This window comes from Pelodiscus sinensis, chromosome 7 (assembly GCF_049634645.1).
Source record: "Pelodiscus sinensis isolate JC-2024 chromosome 7, ASM4963464v1, whole genome shotgun sequence".
Lineage (NCBI taxonomy): Eukaryota > Metazoa > Chordata > Testudines > Trionychidae > Pelodiscus > Pelodiscus sinensis.
Window position 1 is genome coordinate 12,728,596 of NC_134717.1, and position 18,508 is coordinate 12,747,103.

An 18,508-nucleotide genomic window follows, 5' to 3' on the forward strand; every position below is an offset into this window, starting at 1 on the left:
TTGGTTGCCAAGGAGGTTTTAGGAAAGCCATGGCGGCTAAGTCGCACTGAAAAAACTTATAAACATGCAGGCAGGCAAACACATTTCACTGAAAAGGAGCAGCAGTTGCTTGTTACTGCAGCACTCAATGGCCTGTATGGTTGACAGACAAGGTGTGAAACCCATTTAACTGATTTTTGTGCCACCCACCCAAAAAAGAGCTTTGGGGTTCAACTTCTCCTTCCATTCTATGAGACCTTAATTTCCACAGTTACATTGGTGTGAAAGTGGTACAATGGTGCAGTCAATCAGCCCCTAGGTTTGACGCTCCCAGGCTATTTACTCCAACTATCCAGGGTTTGAGGTGCAATTCTCTAGTGTGAATGTTATTTCTGAAAGACCAATGAGCAGGACAATGACTCTCACTTGATTTTACCTAGTACTTTTCTTTTCTTCTTTGATGGTTGCCCTGGTAATGTATTTTTGCTCCCATCCATGTACATACACACATCTAAGTGTCCCCTGATTTATACCTCTTCCACCATGGAGCAGTTCTATTGTCTTCTGTGAGATCTCCATGGATTTTCACCCACTGAGTTCAGAACCTGATCAGACCCTTCAGAGCCAGAGATGGAGATTGCCATCCAGACAAAGATCTCACCCCGCCTTGAGCAGAAGGTGGAACTCTCTGGCATTCTCAGCCCTCCTGGTCCTTCCCCAGGACTCTGCGCTGGGCTCCTCATCCATTAAGGGGGAAAGCACATGGCCCCAGTGACCCTGCAGAGTTGAGGGTGGAACTGTAATATGTGCTGCATTCCCACCCTCCTCTTCTAGTTGGATTAGTCTTCTCTGTCACTTTGGTTGCAGGGAAAAGAAAGTTTCTATCAGAAACAACACAGGTCATAAACCCTGCTGATTTTTCACAGACCTACCTCTCTGCTCCACACCTGTCTTCGTCTATCCAAACAAAAGCTTTGGCCTGGCTCCTTGACAGCTCCTTGTGGATGTCTAGCCTCTCTCCCTTGCTTGCTCTCCACCTTTGCTCTGGCAGGGAAGATGCAGAGGAAAGAATGGTTTTCAAATCAGCATTTACACTCATACTGATCATCTGTCAAGTCCCATGCCAAGAAGAGCTTCTGCTGTCTGACTCTGTCCTCTCAGATCTACAACCCTGCTTCATTTAGGAAGACTCTGTGTAGTCTTACGAGTTGCTCCCTCCCTTTGTGATACATTGGGGCTATCTCTGTTCCTTTTCTCCCTTCCCGCTACAATGCAGATTAACCGAGGGTTAATCAACATGATGACAAAAATGTGACAGTCCAAAGGGGTCTTATTTACAATCAGGTCCCTACCAGTGATCTGCCAGAAACACCACCAGGGTAAAATTCTTTAGTGCAAACCAGGTTGTTTTGCAATGTGAACCAGGTTAGGCAAACTCCTGCTTACCTACAAGAGGATAAATATGAAACTGCTGAAGCATGCTGATTACTTACTGACTTCACCCAGACCACTCCAAGAAAGTTTGCATCATCTTTGCAACTATAATGCATTAGTACATTACTTTGTGAAAGTTTGGCCTGATGGGAGCCGCATCAGGCATTTTAAATAATTACTTAAATAAGAAATGACAATAAGAGAAGGGCCAGCGGGCACAAACAGATCTTTATGCGAAGGAGAATGCTGATCAGACCTTGCAACAGCGGTGACAGTGATAGAGAAACATAATAAGAAAGTGATTTGCTAAAGGCCACGTCGGTGGAGAATCACAAAACTCCCTATTTTTCAAATTAAAATTACCACAGGTCTCATCGAATCATCGTTACAAAAGTGGATCCTGAAAGCAAACGAATGGCAAACGCTTACTCCTTCCATTATTCAAGAGCATTACACCTCATTACTGGATAACAAGCTATTTAACAATGTTTTAAAACACAAGCTCAATTAAGAAACAACTGTAACATAGGACTAGAAGATAGGCATTACTAGAGGATTCCCAACTACCTGATGAGATTTTGCAGTGCTCCTGGTCACTGAGGACTTTGCATATGGTAACTGTGGGATATGTGGCATGAAACTGTGGTGCTTTCTTTTTCTTTTTTATTTGGTTAAATGCCACATTCTTGACTACCACCTGACAGAAGCCTGACAGCAGCCAACTTGCTCTGGGAATTGCTGCAGCCTGTAGGGAGGAGGAATATGCACTGTGCTTTCTCAGGGAACACAAAAATGCCTTGATTTCTCAAGTCCAGAAGAGACCATTAGCTCCTCTCCTCTGACCCCGCCCCCACAGGCCAGTTAAGTTTGCCAGGTTGCTTTGTTCAGCCCAATAATTTGTGTTGGATTTAAGTGAACCTTCCAGAAAGGCATCCAGGCTTGATTTGAAGACTTGAAGAGATGAAGCATCCACCATTTGCCCTGATAGTTCGTTCCAAGAGGTGGCGACCCTTGCTGTTAACAATGAGTGGCCTATTTCCTATTTGAATTTGTCTGGCTTTTCCTTTCAGCCAATGGCTCCTGTTATGACTTTCTCTACTAGATTGAAGAGTCTTTTAGTATCCACTGTTTAGGCACTTACACAGCAATCAAGTCACCTCCTCCGTGTTTTTTTTTTAAAATAAACTACAAGGATTGAGCTCTTAAAGCCTCTCACTTTTCCCCCGTCTTTGAGTGATTTCCCCACAGGCCCTGCAACCCATTTAATCCAATATGCACGTTTTTTTTTTTATTTTTGTGTATTGGGAACACCCCTACAGAGATGTGGCCAGCAATATACTGACCAAACATTCTTTCATCTGCATTCACTGATCCATGCAAAACAATTCAGTATCAGAGAAGCCCCTAGGGGCGGTGGGTGAAAGCCCACCTGGAGGAGGCATCCAAAGCCCTGACCCTTCCACCCAAAGCCAAACTCCTTCCCCTGAAACCATGCCCCTTCAACAACCTCCCTCCCCCCCCCCCAACCAAGCCCCGCCAAACTCCGCACCGCAGGCCCAGCCCTCCCCAGCTGCTGGGCAGTCATGCCATGGTCCCAGTCCCTCCCGGGCAGCTGGACAATGTGAGTAGTTTTGGGAAGGCAATACCTTCCCTTGCCTACATTAACCACTGCCCACAAAAGAGCCAATGGAATTCAGTTCTGCCTGCCCAGCAGAGTTCACTATCAGCTTGCCTGACTGGTTCATTGGCAGCTTGTTGGTGGGCTTGTGGAGAGCCAGGAATCCTAGCAATTTGGGTTCCTAAGGGCCAAGGCGGCCTAGTATGTGCATGACCCCCTGAGCTGGGTGCTCCAGGCTTCCAGGGTCCGTGGTGGTGAAACAACCAGCCAGGCAGACTGCCCCAGGGCCAGTGCCCCATTCCCTTGCAGGGAGACCATAAAAATGGTTAGTTATCACTTCGAATCTCAGTGAAACCAGATACTGAAACCCTCTGAGTGTGTCTACACTACACCCTTACCGTGAAATAAGCTACACCATTTGAGCTATGCAAATTGCATGGCTTATTTCGAGCTAATTTTGAAATAGCTTATTTTGAAATTTGGTGCTCTCTACACAGTGCCAAATTTTGAAATCGAAAGCTATTCCGAAACATCCCTTAATCCTGGTGGAACGAGGTTTAAAGGGATATCAGAATAGCACGCCTGTTATTTTGAAAGCTATTTCAAAAATATCAGGAGTGCTGTCAAGATGCGGAAAATGCTATTTTGGGATACTGGAAGTATCCCAAAATAGCACCGCTGCCTAGACACACCCTCCATGAACAGAATTACCCTCCCCCACGCAGCGGCTAAGCATATACCATCTGTCCCCGTTGCTTCACAAGCGTGACTGGCCTGAGACTTGAGAGAACCAGTGTCACTGCCCTGCAACTTCACAGGCCTTGGGCAAGGCATGTAGGGCCAAAGCCACAAAGGTTTTTAGGTGCCTAGTTGCCATTGAAATCACTGGAAGTTTGGTGTCTATAAACATTGGAGGGTACAGGCCTTGGTGTCACTGTGCAGCAGCTCCCCCTCTGTCAAACGGAGATTACAGCCTGTCCTTACCTCACAGAGGTGCTGTGAGGTTAATCATATTAAAGATTGGCAGGTGCATAGATGCTGTAGTAACACATACCATGCTACTGGGGAGACAGAGACTAAAATTCCACACCACCTGCATTTAATCCAGTATTCCAATTCGCTAGCTGTGTACTTTCAGAAGGTGGGCGCAGGCCATGTTCCATAACTCTCAAGTGCCAATTTTGTGGCACAAGCGGCTTTCTCGTACTCTAGTCAGTCTATAAAGTAGCTTTGACAATATGTATCATCAAAAATTTGGAAATGTCATGACAGGATTCCAACAGGGTGTAAACCAAAACAAATGACAAAATGTTTTATGAAGAATCTTTCACCCGGCTCTAATAAACATTTATATCACAGTAAGAAGGAGCATGCGATCCTTTATTGGATTTGCTTCCTTAGCCTCGGCTGTGCATTCATTGTAGCTGCTGGCTCTTCTCCTTCTGCGATGCTTTAGATCCTGCTGTGCTTTCTCTGTCTGCAGCGACTGATTGACTTTGATTGTGCAATTGGGTTACTAAATAAGGGGAAAATATGCATGCTGAAGCAGGGTGCGTGACTGGGTGAAGGGCTTGCTAAAGCAATGTGATTATTAATAGAACAGCAGCTTCCAGCACATTGTAGGGGCAGGAGCAGGATGCGCAGCTACACTCATGCGTCCTTTCATTTAAGCTAAGCAATAGGACTCATCTGTGATGCTCGCCTCAGTCCTTTGACACATCCCTTCCAGACAAACAAGGAGGGAGCCTGTCATAGGGCTGACACCACCATAGCGCCTCCAGCCAGCAGTCCTAGGAATTACCTTGATGACTCGCTGGATGCCTCCCTCTAGCTGGTGTCTCCCCACGCTTCTCTTTGACCACGGTGTCCTCTTCAGGACACTGCTCTCCGGCAGTGCCAATTCCAGTGTCTGAGCCCCCCTTCTGAGGGTTGGTGTTTATCCTGGTTGCACTCCAGGGTCCTCCCCTCCCCAGGGCACCTTGTTCTCCTCCCAGAGAACATCCAGTTCCCCTGTACCCACCTTGCCTCAGTGACCTACTGCCAGTCTTCATCTAGCCCCTGCCTCAGGGGCAAACTGCAGTCTGTAATGGCCACTCATCACTGGCAAACGGGTGTGGACCTGCTGCCCCTGCCTACCATGGCTGTCTCTCTACAGCCCTAGTAGCCTCGGGACTTGCTTCAGGCCCTGCAGCCTGGGAGCTTGCTTGACCAGAGCTTCCACCTGCTCTACCTCCAGGAAGCCACCTGCTTCCCTGGCAATCAGGGCCCTATTGCTCTCTAGCCAGAGCAGTGGTCAGGTCTCTCTTTCCCACCAGGAGTCCCTCTTTATATCACCCTCAGCTGGGCCCTCATTAGCAGAGCTGCCTCAGCTGGGAATTTGCTCTCAGCCCTTGCTCAGAGCTGGGGTTTTGTCCTTAAAGGGCCAGTACAGGGCAAACGCCCTGTCATAGAGGCCTTAAAGACAGAGGCTCTCGCTCCGTGCCAGCAACTGCTGCTTTTCTCATTCACCACGTGTCACATCCTGGCTCATTCACTACGTGTCATTTCCATTCCAGTCAGGGGACAGTGTAGCCAGGCAAGCAGGAAAACCTCCCTCTCAGAAGGAACAGACAGACAGTCTGTATCCTTCATGGGTCATTCCAACACCTGGCAGGCCTGAGAAAGTCCTTATACCAGAGGTGGGGAACCTCCAGCCCACAGGCCACATGTGATTCATCAGGATTAGCCATTGGTGGGCTGCCAGACAATTTGCTTACCTGAGCATCCTCAGGCATGGCTGTTCGCACCTCCCAGTTGCCATGGTTCCCAGTTCCCGACCAGTGGATGCTGCGGGAAGCTAGAGGATAATTGGCTAGGTGGTAGTCTTGTGGAAAAGGATCTGAGGGTTAGCGTGGATCACACACTCAGTGTGATGCAGTGGCAAAAAAGGCTAATATCACTCTGGGGTGTATGAAGAGGAATGTTATATGCAAGACAAGGGAGATAATTGCCCCACTTTACTAGGTACTGATGAGGCCTCAGCTCATACCGTGTCCAGTTCTGGCCACCACACTTTAAGAAAGAAGTGGAGAGAGACAGCTATGGCAAGAGTTCAGAGGAGAGCAACAAAAATTATTAGAGGTTTAGCTAACCTAACTTATGAGGAAAGGGTTAAAAAAACTATCATATTTAATCTTGAGAAAACAAAGATTGAGGAGGGACCTGATACATTATCAACTTTTATAAAGTGGACGGTGCTCTCTTGTTCTCATGTCCATTGATGCTAGGTCTGGAAATAATCAGTGTAATTGGTAATAAGAGAGATTTAGGTTTAGAATTTAGGGGGGAAATTCTAGCTATAAGGCTAGGTAAGTCCTAGAAAGGGCCTCCAAAGGGGGTTGTGGAATCCTCATCCTTAGTAGTTTTTAAGATCAGGTCAAACACCTTTCAGGGATGGTCTACATATTTATAGTCCTGCCCTAGCACAGAGGGCTGGGCTGGATGACTTCTAGAGGCTCCATCCATGTCTACATTTCTATGATTCATCATCATGGATCCAGAGATCATCAGTAATGAAGGGGAGAGTAGACCTACGTGGTTGGGCTCCCTACTTCGGCCATTTTACCAAATCACTATTGTTGGCTTCAGATATTTGCCAGCTGCCCTACCACTAAGATTCACCCATCTCATGTCAGAATGAAGGGTCATAAAGCTAAGTGCTCACTCAGAACTAGCCAACCTGAGCCTCACTCATTTGTCCTGCTACTAAGGTGTTCAGACAGGGCAGAGCCTCAAGAAAGAGTTTACAACAGAACGAAATGAACTTCTGTACATTTTTGTACATGGCTTTTGTAAAGGGAAATTGTGCTTCTCCGATCTATTAGAGTTCTTTGAGGATGTAAACAAATAGGTTGACAAGGGTGATCCATTTGATATCACATACTTTGACTATCGGAAAACTATTGATAAAGGTCCCACACCAAATTAAGCTTCTTCAGCAAATTAAGCAATCATTAGAGAAGAGGGCAGGTTCTCTCACAGATCAGTAACTAGTTAAAAGATAGGAAATAAAGGAAAGGAATGAATGGTTAGCTTTCACAGCAAAGAGGGGGTAAATAAATGGTTCCCCAAAGGATCTGTGCTGGGACCAGCACTGTTCAACGTATCCATACATTATCTGGAAAAGGGTGTTAATATTGCAGACAAATTTTGCAGATAATAGAAAATTACTCAAGATAGTTATGCCTATAGTAGACTGTGAAGAGTTACAAAGGGATCTAACAAAATCAGGTGACAGGGCAACAAAATGGCAGATGAAATCCAGTGTTTATTACTGTGAAGTAATGGACATCGAAAACAAAATGAGGGCGTCTGAATTAACTGTTTCAACTCAAGAGAGATTTTGGGCTCATCGTGGATAATTCTCTGAAAACATCTGCTCAATTTCAGCAGCAGTCAAAAAGTTAGCAAAATGTAGATATCATTAGAAAAAAGATAGGCAATAAGACAGGAAAATCTCATAATGCCACTGTATCATTTTGCTACTCCAATACCTTTAGTACTGCATGCAGTTCTGGTTGCCCTATCTCAAAAAGATCTATTAGAAATGGAAGTACTACAGAGAAGGGCAAAAAATAATTATGGATTTGGAACAGATTTCATACAAGAAGCAATTAAAAAGACCAGGACTCTTCATCTAGGAAAAGAGAGAATGAAGGGAGGATAAAACAGAGGTTGAATGGGGTGGAGAAAGTGAATAGGAAAGTATTATTTACCCCTTCATATAACACAAGAACCAGGGGTCAGCCAACTAAATTAATAGACAACAGGCTGAAAATAAATTTAAGGATGTACTTCTTCACACAATGCCCTATCAACCTGTGGAACTCATTGCCAGGAGATGTTATCAAGGCTAAAAGTATAATTAGGTTCAAAGAAGAATTAGATAAATTCATGGAGGATGGCTCCATGGAAGGTTATTAGCCAGGATGGTCAGGAATGTAACCCCATGCTCTTGATGTCCATAAATCTCTGATTGCCAAAAGCTGGGACTGGATGACAGAGGATTGCTCATTTGATAATTGCTCTGTTTTGTTCAGTCCCTCTAAAGAATCTGGCACCAGCCACTATTGGAAGGCAGGATATTGGGCTAGACAGACCACTGTCCTGCCCTAGTATGGTCTTTTGTTCTTATGTTTGTTTTCCTGAGTTTTGTTGGCTGAGTGAGGTACGGTCTTACACTCAACTGGAGGATATTTCTCTGTTGGTAACACGGTAACTTTTGACATCCCCATCAGACTAATATCAACAATTTGAGAATGTAATAAGCATCGGTGATTTTAGGGAAAATCAGAAAACTAGAGAAGGGAAAATTGGGAGAGAGGAGGCACAGAGCCCAGGTATCTGATAAGCAGACTCACTAGCTTCCACCACCTCAGTAACTGTCTAAAGCTCAAAGAACCAACCGATGGTCATTAAGAATTCACACGCCTTCTCAGCTCCTGCCAGGGTTCCCAGTACAGTTTAAAATGTGGAAACCTTCTCCTAGAGAGAAAGCAAATATGTAAGATTGGTGGGGGCAATAAATGGACCTGAGAGGGAAGTGGATACGGGGAAGAATGTGGTAGTTCGGCTTGACAGGAATGGCAGCACACAGCCTCGTGTAGTGACAGAAATGGGGAATTCTGGTTTAATGGGGAAGGGGGAAAATAGAGTGAAAAGAGGAATGGGTGGTGCACAGATCCCCTCACTTGGGGTGGAGTAGAGAATGGGAGACAAGGACATGAGGGAGGATGACAGGAGATGTACAGAATCCCTAGCATGTAGCACATGGGGAGGGGGGATACACAGTTCCTGAGATGGAAGGCCTAGAGGGGGATTTCTGAGGAATCCCTGAAATAGAGAGAGTTGGGAGGGTGGCACACACAGAGTTTGTGGGGGGGAGGGGACTTGAGGGCAACAAGGAGCCCTCATTCAGTGAGTTTGACCTAGGGAAGCAACAAAGCATGAGCCCCTCATGTTACCTGTTTCCTGACAGTAGCCCCGTGTCTGCATTTCTCTGTTGATGCATGGCTCTGCTAGGCTTTCCTCCGACAAGCAGCACTTCTTAAAACCTCTCTGAGAAATGCGGTAAGCAAGTTGCCCCCGCACTACAGCTTCCGCACAGCTTTCTGACCAAGATAATTGCATCCAGAGACCTGAAAAGCTTAAATGTTCTTTGCTTCCAGGCCTTTTCAAAAGTAATACCCTGGCACTGGCTTTGCAGAATTTGCACCAGTATTCTGCTCCTCTCACTCATCCGTAATCTCCTTCGTTTCAGTGCAATTACTTGACGAATAAGGTGCAACTCAAGGTGAGAAAAGCCAAGTAACTGTGGTGACAGGCATTAGTAAAACACTCTACGGTGAGATAGCAAAGGAGCTGATTGTGACCATTTTATTCAAATGATGTACTCCAGGATTCTTTGTGTACCCACATCCCCTGTGCACACGCTCATACACACACACACGAATTGAGCTTACTTATAACTCCTTTGCCTTCTGACTTTCAACTTCCAGTCAGGATTGGTAGCGATGGACACATCTACATCATAAAAGGTTTGCCGCTAACTATCTCTATACTTGCAAACCATCCTAGAGTAATCTCAGTGGATAACAGAAAAAAACCAGTGCTTTTGATGGCATAATTTTCACTGGTTCCTTCAGCAAAATAAGAGACCCCAGCAAAAATACTTTTATGCCAATATAGCAGTGTCTTCACTAGAGCCTTTGCTGGTATAAAAATGGTGCATAAAAACCATACCTCTAAGGGTGTGTCTAGACTACCTAGTTTTGTCGACAAAAGTGGACTTTTGTCGACAAAACAATACCAGCGTCTACACTACCGCGGAGTTCTGTCGACATAACGTCGACAGAACTCCGTGGTTTTGTCAACGCTGGTATACCTCATTTTACGAGGCATAACACTTTCTGTCAACAGAACTCTGTCGACAGAAGGTGTTATTGCCTGTAACGTTGCGTCCAGACTACGGAGTTCTGTCGACAAAGCGGCTTGCTTTGCCGACAGAACTCCATGTGTCTGGACGCAAATTGTTGACGGAAGTTTTGTCGACAGTATCTGTCGACAAAACTTCCGTCGACAAAACGTGGTAGTCTAGACGTACCCTAAGGGTGTGTCTACGCCACAGGGTTTTGTCGACAAAAGTGGACTTTTGTCGACAACACTAAACCTACATAACATCGACATAACATCGACAGAAAACGGCAGTTTTGTCGACACTGGTAAACCTCATTTTACGAGGAATAACGCCTTTTGTCGACAGAAGGCGTTATTGCATCTAAACTGTCCTTTGTGTCTACACTGCCATGTCGACAAAGCAGCTTGCTTTGTCGACAGAACTGAATGTAGTCTAGACGCTCTTTGTTGACAGAAGCTTTGTCGACAGTATCTGTTAACAAAACTTCTGTCGACAAAAGCCTGTAGTCTAGATGTACCCTAAGTGAAAAGGCTATATTGGCAAAGATTTCCAGTGTAAACCTGTCCTAAAACACAAAAGGCCATGAGAGTGGGGAAACAAGAGGTTTATAGAAAATAAGAGACACATGAAAGCTTTTATGAATAACTGACTGCATGCTAATAACTTAATGGCAGACGAACTGATCTGTACTTCAATAGCGTAGCTACAAGATTGTTGCTGAACTGGCTTATTTATCATCTGATTCATCTAGTTAATGTGTTTCTTGGCTCTCTCCCTTTAAAAAATATTGTTATTGAAATGAGTATCAAAGAGTTCTGCCACATCAGGTTTTCAATTTTACAGACACAGAGCCTGAAAGAAGATACGCACATGTGTAAGTGTACTCTTGTGTGTGGTTCCATTGAAAGAGTAAGGGCCCAATCCAATGCCCAGTGAAGTCTGTTGAGTTCAATGGGCATTTAATCAGATCCTATGTGCATTGTCCATGGCCCTGAGCTAGTCAGTGACAGAGCTAGGAATACTATAAATCAGGCCTTGAGGCTCTCATTCGAACACAACAGTCTACTTCTGGATACCACATCTCAAAGCAATACAGCAGAAAAAGGAGAGGGTCACAGAGGAGTGAAAGAAAGCATTAAAGGCTCTACAGAAATGTTCACATGAGAGAAGATTTCAACGACTAGGCCAAACCAAAACCCTGGATGCGAACACTGTGTCAGTGCTGCCCCTTGTATTAACGCAAAACATTGGGATTCCAATAGCGTCACATTCTGAGTTTTTCCTGTGTGGGCCCATCTCTTAGAACAGTGCTCAACAATCATCCCAGAACTGGGGTGGGGAGGGGGGGGGCAGGAGATATTTGCAGCAGGCAAGGCACCTTTACAATGCAAAGCCCCACTGCAAAGAGAGTCTCAATGCCCAAGGAAGGACGCTTTTTGCGTTGAATACCCTTGGGCTGGCACCCAGTCTCCCTGCGTCCCTTTGAGGCCGCCAGCCTTACTGTTCTCTCATGGGGAGGGCCATAAAATGAACAAATTGCTTTGCCCAACTCTTCTCCCCCTGCCTGGGCTCCAGATTCTCTTATTCCCAAAGGAGAGCCCGGAGTCTGCACATGGAGCACATGAGTGGTGTCAGCAGCTGCAGTCGGGAAGTATGTTTATATGGGAGGCAGAAAGCGAGCCCCCACAGCAGTGGCAATATGAGAAATGGAACAAGGCACATCCTGAGAGAGAGAGAGAGAGAGAGAGAGAGAGTGTGTGTGTGTGTGTACAGGTTCCACAGCTGTATGCAGCACCTGGTGACTCCCCGGGGTCTCATGAAGAAGCACTTGTGCTAAAGCGATAAAAGCACAGAGGCTGGGTGGCTGACATTTCTCCTCCCTAGCTTTGGTGCAGAGATTGAAACCAGATTTATTTTCTGCCGTGAGTTACGTTAATTTGGCACCAGAACCTGCTCCCCTCCACCCTTCTTTAGCCCTGGCCCAGCTGCATTATGAATTCATGGAACCACCTGCAAAGTGTTTTGAGATTCAGACCTGTCCTTTGAGATGAATTAACACCAGGGAGGCCCCCTCAGCATGGTAAAGAGAAAAATATGTTCTGCAAGAAAAAGGCTATCTCTGACAAGCAACATTGTTCTCTTAAGATCCTAAGTATCATCCGGCCTCTCCCATTTAAACACACAGTTGTTCCCTGTACAAGTAATATCTGAGCCCAAACATTTCCCAGGTGTAAAAGCCAAGCTGGAAATAGGCTCATAAGATCTACAAAAACATGAGTGTTATCAAAATCAGCCACATTTGAAATAGGTTAGCTCTTCTAATGGATTAGGTTAGCTCTTCTATTAGAAATAGGTTAGCTCTTCTATCTATTAGAAACAACATAAATACAGCTGTCATGATGCATCATCTTGAGATCAAATCTGCACACAGGAGCTCTGAGCTGGAGAGGAGAAGTAAGCTGATCCCAGCCTGTGTCTTATTTAACATGGCTGTTTCAACCTTCTGCTCCTTTTCGTTACATAAAAAAGCTCAGTAAGTTTGCCCCCTATCCACTAGGAAGACCCCCAAACTGTCATATTCCTAATTCAGACTTCTGGATTTACGCTGATATAACTAAGATAAGAATCTAACGCATAATATTCTGCTTGATGGATGGCACCACACAGCCACCTGTCCTCATAAGGATCCTGGTGTGAGGTGCTGCTTTTAGGGGCCGCTAACCTTCCATCCGCATCCTGATTGCCACTGACAAACATTTCAACTTGAACCACTAGACTCCTCTGGCCACCCCACTCCTACATCACTGTGCATGAGCAGAATTGAAATATTTCACCCAGTGGCCGTCCACAGTTCATAGGCAGTAAATGCTAAGCTGCTCCCCTTCAAACCTAAGTGCAAGGGACAGTATGAAAAACTGAGCATGCGTGGTTACCGAATGCTGGGAATTTCAAAGAACATGCCTAAGATCCCACTGTCTCATGGCTTCCCAACTGTCAGGATGGTTAAGCACTGGAATACATTGCCTAGGGAGGTTGTGGAATCTCCATCTCTAGAGATATTTAAGAGCAGTTTAGACAGACATCTATCAGGGATGGTACTCTAGACAGTGCTTGGTCCAGCTGTGAGTGCAGGGACTGGTCTTGATGACCCCTTGAAGTTACTTCCTGTTCTAGTGTTCTGTGCTTCTATGATCCCTGTTGAGCGCAAAAGCCAGCGCCACAATTTAAACTGTCCCCCAACTTGTGCCCCTTTACCCATGTAGCAGAAACAAGATCCCTCTTTTGTGTGCACAACAAGCACACACAGACTAATCCTGCTCCGGATTCTGCGCTCCCCCTGAACATGGCAGGTAGCTGCCTTGTACTGTCTGAAGATGCACCTTCCATTTTTACCGTGAGGCTTGCCCTTATGTCTCAGGCATCTGGTGCAAACCAAGCTGGCTCAGGCTGCCTCCCTCTTGGCAAGAAGGCTCACATTTGGAACTTGAAAACACTGACGTGAACGTAAAACCCAGCGGAGGGAGGCTGGCGCTGCTCCATCCTCTGCATTCCGTCCGCGGACCTACCCTGAGAAAGCTGCTAACTGGCCACTCCTGTTTGTTATTTACCGGCTCCACAGTCACGGAGCCTCGTGGCTCATGATGGCTATGGTTTGTCCCTTTCAGCTAAGGGGAGTTGCCAGAAGTGGCAGCCCATGGGAGCTGCGAGGCTCCACAGATCCAGTAAATAAACAAATGGGAGCAGCCAGTGAGCAACTTTCTCAGAGTGGGTCCATGGACCGCTTTGAGAAACACAGGCTTAGAGCAGCATGCTCTCACCTCGGCTGAGGACAAACCCAGCCTCGGGATTCGGGAAATGCAATCCGTTTCCCAGCTCACCCCTTGGATAAGGGGGACAGCTCGAGACAATGCCTTGGATTGCTTTTCCTGTCATTGTTTTTCCTGCTCTTTTCATGGGGCACACTCCCATTCTGTTCCTGGAGGGGTCTGGTACTTACATGGCCATGCCACTGGTCACCTCAAAATCTGGCATTTTCAATCTGCTTTACATGATATTTCAGTTCTCCTTTCTCATTGGGTAATACATTTTGTTCTTTTTGCAAAGAAGGACATCCTGGACAGATCTTGCTCAATCCAATTGCTGAGAAATGGTCATGCTCATTGTGACTTCACCCGTGTCAGCATAAGCACTTTTATACACATTTCCTGGCATTTTTCTTGCAATTCTGTCACTAGAAGAAATCTTAGCACATTTTCATTCATTTAATTGCTCTTCAGGCTTACTGACATCAGGGCCATTGAGTAATGTGGGGTTTTCAATACAACACTGTAAAAGTCCTAGTCTGAGTTTGTTCAGTTTCATCTTCCAGCCCATTTGATCTTCTCAGTGCCTTTTTTCTGCTAGACTGAAAAACCTTCTATTGCCCGAAATCTCCCGAGAGAGGACTACATTGTGCCTAGGTGAAATGTTACATACGAGTGCAACACACACTCCTCATGGGCATGCTGTTCTGTCCCATCTAGTGGCACAGAGACCACTTATAGAGAATAATGAGTGTGCTCTACAGCCTTAGCTGAAAGCCAGCTGGGTTTTAGCTCATGCAACAGAGGCTCATGCACTAAGCTCCAGAGGTCCCAGGTTCAAATCTGTCCGCAGACAATGAGGGTCTGTCAGCATTACACAAACCCCTACTGAACTACTTAACAGGGTAGTATTGTCTACTCCACGTTCACCAACCTAACTGGTGTAACGCAGTTCAGAGCAGCCAGTCACAGCACACCCTCGAGCTGTGCTCAAAGAGCCCCGTTTGTGATGGAAATGCTGGCAGGACAGTGGAATGGTTGGAAGGTGGGCTGGAAGGAGTTCCAGTGGCGAATGTTGTCTCAAGCAGGGCCTGACTGTTGACTAGTCCCCCTCTCTGATCAGTGTCACTTGGGGGACAGGGGAGCATGGCTGGTGGGAAAAGGCTGCAGTGTAGGCCTCGAAGTGTCAGCTGAGCTTCTCAACGGGGGAGGAACCATTTCTATCTCTGTGGGGCACAGAGCTCATTCAAGACACGGTGAAGTCGCTACCTAGACAGCCCTGTGCCTTATGTGGAAGCGCTTTCTTCTCCATCCCTTTTGGCCACAGAGGTCAAGGACAGGTTCACAGAGCCTGGGAGGAACTCCCAGCCCTTCAGCAAGCCTCCTCCTTGCCTCCAGACCCGCCATCACGCTGCCAGGTGTCACTTCAAATGGTCGCCTTGGGGCTCAGAACGTGCAGGCGAGGCAGATGTAACTTCCTACCCGGTGCTCTGTATTATCCGTCACGTTGAGACTCTTTGCTGTAGGGCTAGCACTGCGTGGTACTGCAGTTTATGCGGCTCTCTGCCAGGTGCTTGGAGTCTTTTCAATTCACCACAGTGGTCAAGATCCTCAATGATCTCATCACTGCTTGCTCTCGGAAGAGCCCTAGGGTCCATTCAGGGCCAGCTGGCAACATGACTGTAGCAGCGCTTGGACATAGAAAGGAGGCTGTGAATCACAAAGCTCTGAGTCGCTCGCGCAACACCCCGGCATCCTCACAGAAATGGACGCAGGTGACAAGGTGCAAGCTCTAGTTACTTGGGCGGGGGGCAACTAAGCATTATGCATGGGGAAGGAACTAGCTGGAGAATTGCTCCTGGGTGGGGGCACAGAATCTGGAAGGCCCTTATCTAAAGTGCTTGCTGAAGCGAAGAATCAGTTCAGCAGGGGGCTTCTGCAGCATGGTGCTTTCTATCATCCCCAGCACTGAGTTGGTTAGAAATGGGTGTGAGCAAGACTCACTCAGCGCTATGCTAGCCCATGGATGCTAGTGAGCTGTTCAGAGTGCTTGTGTATATTGGCACTCAGCATGCATTCCACAAGCTTCCCAAGTGCTTTGGGGAAGCAGACACGCCTATGGCTCGGGCTCTCACAAGGAAGTAAATCATAGAGAGCATCAAGACACAGCAGCTTCTTTCAGGGGACTTGTTCTGGCTCCTTCCTTTCAACACAGAACAGGAAGCAAAAATATATAACATGCTATGGTGCACATGCTCTGGTGCTTTCTAAATGTGATAGAAACTGGCTCAGCAGGAAGGAATTGATATCAAAGGGAAAAAAAGTCGGTCCAAAGGCCAACTAAATGACATGTTGTAACAGATCACAGGTCTCCTGCTCCTCTAGACTTCCTGCACCAGTGGCTCGGACACCTCTGGGTGTGTAACTACTGCTGTGTTTTACTAGTCAGCATCCTCTGACAGTTCCGAGAAGCAATTCCATTACAGAGTTAGACAATCTGAGATCTCCCCAGGGTCCTAACTACCCCCTTCCCCCTCTTCCTGCCTGCATGCCTATTGTATTCTTGCGGTTTCCAGGCTAACTGGTTCCTTAGCTCTCCCCAGCCCAGGCTGATCAAGTACTTAGTCCCTCAGTCAGATGGGGGAGACTTAGCGGATTTACCCTGGAGGGTTCAGCAGCTGGTTCTGATCACTCTGTCACACGTTACAATACACACTTTTTTATTTTCTTACTGACTTTTGCAACTGCATAAATTATGCTGAATCTTGCCACCAGCAGGTCAGGTAACTAGCTAGAGAAAGGTAATTAATTGTACTAGTTAGAATTGGGTATTTCCACCTGTGCCTATCTTTGCTGGCTCATATTGTCCATTTTCTGCCTTCATTTAGCTGTATAAGTCCCTCATCATGTACCTTTCTGTATGTCAGATGAGGAAGGGACTCCTGTTCTGATTAATCTGCCAGCAATGAATGAAACTGCCCATGCACCAATGTTCCCTCTAATATTTTCTATTCATGTGCAGAATAAAATGTTATGTGCACTGAGGCATGTGCAAATGTGCACCACCAGTAGAAACAAAACCTAGCTGGGGGCTTTGCTAATCAGCTGGTGAGAATCTGAATCTGTCCTGAGTGGCTGCATAGGTGTACGGCTTACAGGGATCACTGCCCCGTGCCTTCTATAATTACTTCCCTTTGTACAAAATTTGAGTTCTTTGAATGGAAAAGGCTGGGGAGTTCAAAAATACCCAAGGAAGGTAGGTTTCCAGTACTTATTGGTTGTAATTCCCTTAGGCACCTTTTGCAGAGCTGGCCTATGAGCCTTGTTGATTTGATTGTAATTTAGATTGTAAGTAATTTAGATTGTAAGCTCTCTGGGGCAGAGGCTGACAGCTTTTTGCACTGTGTTTGGACAGCATCCAGCACAATAAGTCCACGTCCAGACTGCAGCTCCGAGGTGCTACAGTAATCCAGAAATAAACAAATAAAGAAAATAAAAACGTGGTTCAACATAGAGAGGCTGATTGCTTTAAAAAAAGCCAGATCAAGTCCCTCTGTTCAAACTACAAAGAAAGCAAGACAGATTAAAGAAATTGGGGTGGGGAATCTTTTTAGAAATGTGTTTTCAGTATTGGTCAAATATTTAATTCTAGCCCAATAAAATAGTAAGATCTGACTGTCATTATTTACTTTGATTAACTAGAGTCCGATATTTGTGATTCAGTCCAACACTCGTGATGGGATGGAGAAATCCTAATCGGAAGTAGCTGATTTATATTCACCGTTGTGTTTAAATTAACTCAGCAGATGTAAACGCCTGCATGGCACAGCGCTTCACCTTTCCAAGTCACATGCAGCCCCAAGGATTCAGGGCCTGATCCAAAGCACATGGAAGTCAATGGGAGACTTTCCATTGTCTTCAGGGGATTTTAGATCAGTTCCTTGGTGAAACAGAGCTCCTCTGAGCGCAAGTCACCTCTTTGCACACAAACCCCAAGTGGCCCAGCTTGATGGGAGGACTCAGTGAGGGGAGGGGGGAGGACAGAATTCAAACTCCCCCGAACCTAAGGCCTGTGGCTGCTAATCCGGCTTATTGGCTAGAATAGCAGCAGCACACACTTTGCAGGGGATTGAGCCACTAGATTCACGTGGCTGTGGTGGTTCCTGCTCTGGCCCACTACAAACTCATCTCTACACCAGCCTATTCCCCATTACATAGTCCCCATTGCCAGGCCACATAGGTGCAAGACGGCATCTGGTTTGCACTTCCTTTGTCTATCTCCCCCAGTCATTCCATGGCAGGACCGAAATAGTGCACAAAATAGCCAGCCAAGCATTGATACGCTGGAATCAATGGGACCACGCACGTACTTGAAATGCAACCTACATGCCAGTCATGGGCTGAATCTCAGCCCAAATAAACAAAGTATCTGGATCAACGCAGTCAATTGGACATCATGCCCAAAGCCCGACTCTCCTTGCTTTGGCATTCATTCCCCAAATGGGTTTGCAAGGAGTTCGGGACTAGGCTCTTGTTGTGTTCATGATAAAAAGATTAGTCAGACAACAAGCAATTGCACCCATGGTCTCCTGTTTTGTGCTTCCTTTATTGTCACAATTAAATGATAAAGAAAACCTGGCAGACCAGAAAAAAAATTTCTGGTTCTGTGATTGAGGGAGGGTGGCCAGTGCAACAGGTGTTCATCATTACAGGACCTGG

General features: G+C 46.2%; 1 protein-coding gene across 4 annotated transcripts in view; it reads right to left on the reverse strand.

Annotated features, from left to right (window-relative positions):
* The window catches only part of MARCO (macrophage receptor with collagenous structure), a 102,110-nt gene that overhangs the window by 30,467 nt on the left and 53,135 nt on the right, over positions 1 to 18,508 (reverse strand). Inside the window, exon 1 of one of the 4 annotated variants that reach the window (XM_075933237.1) lies at positions 912 to 1,023. The exons of the other annotated variants lie outside the window; for them this stretch is intronic. The gene's annotated coding sequence lies outside the window, so the exon portion shown is untranslated. Of the gene's footprint in view, positions 1 to 911; positions 1,024 to 18,508 lie in introns of those variants that run through there. 4 annotated transcript variants of the gene reach the window in all.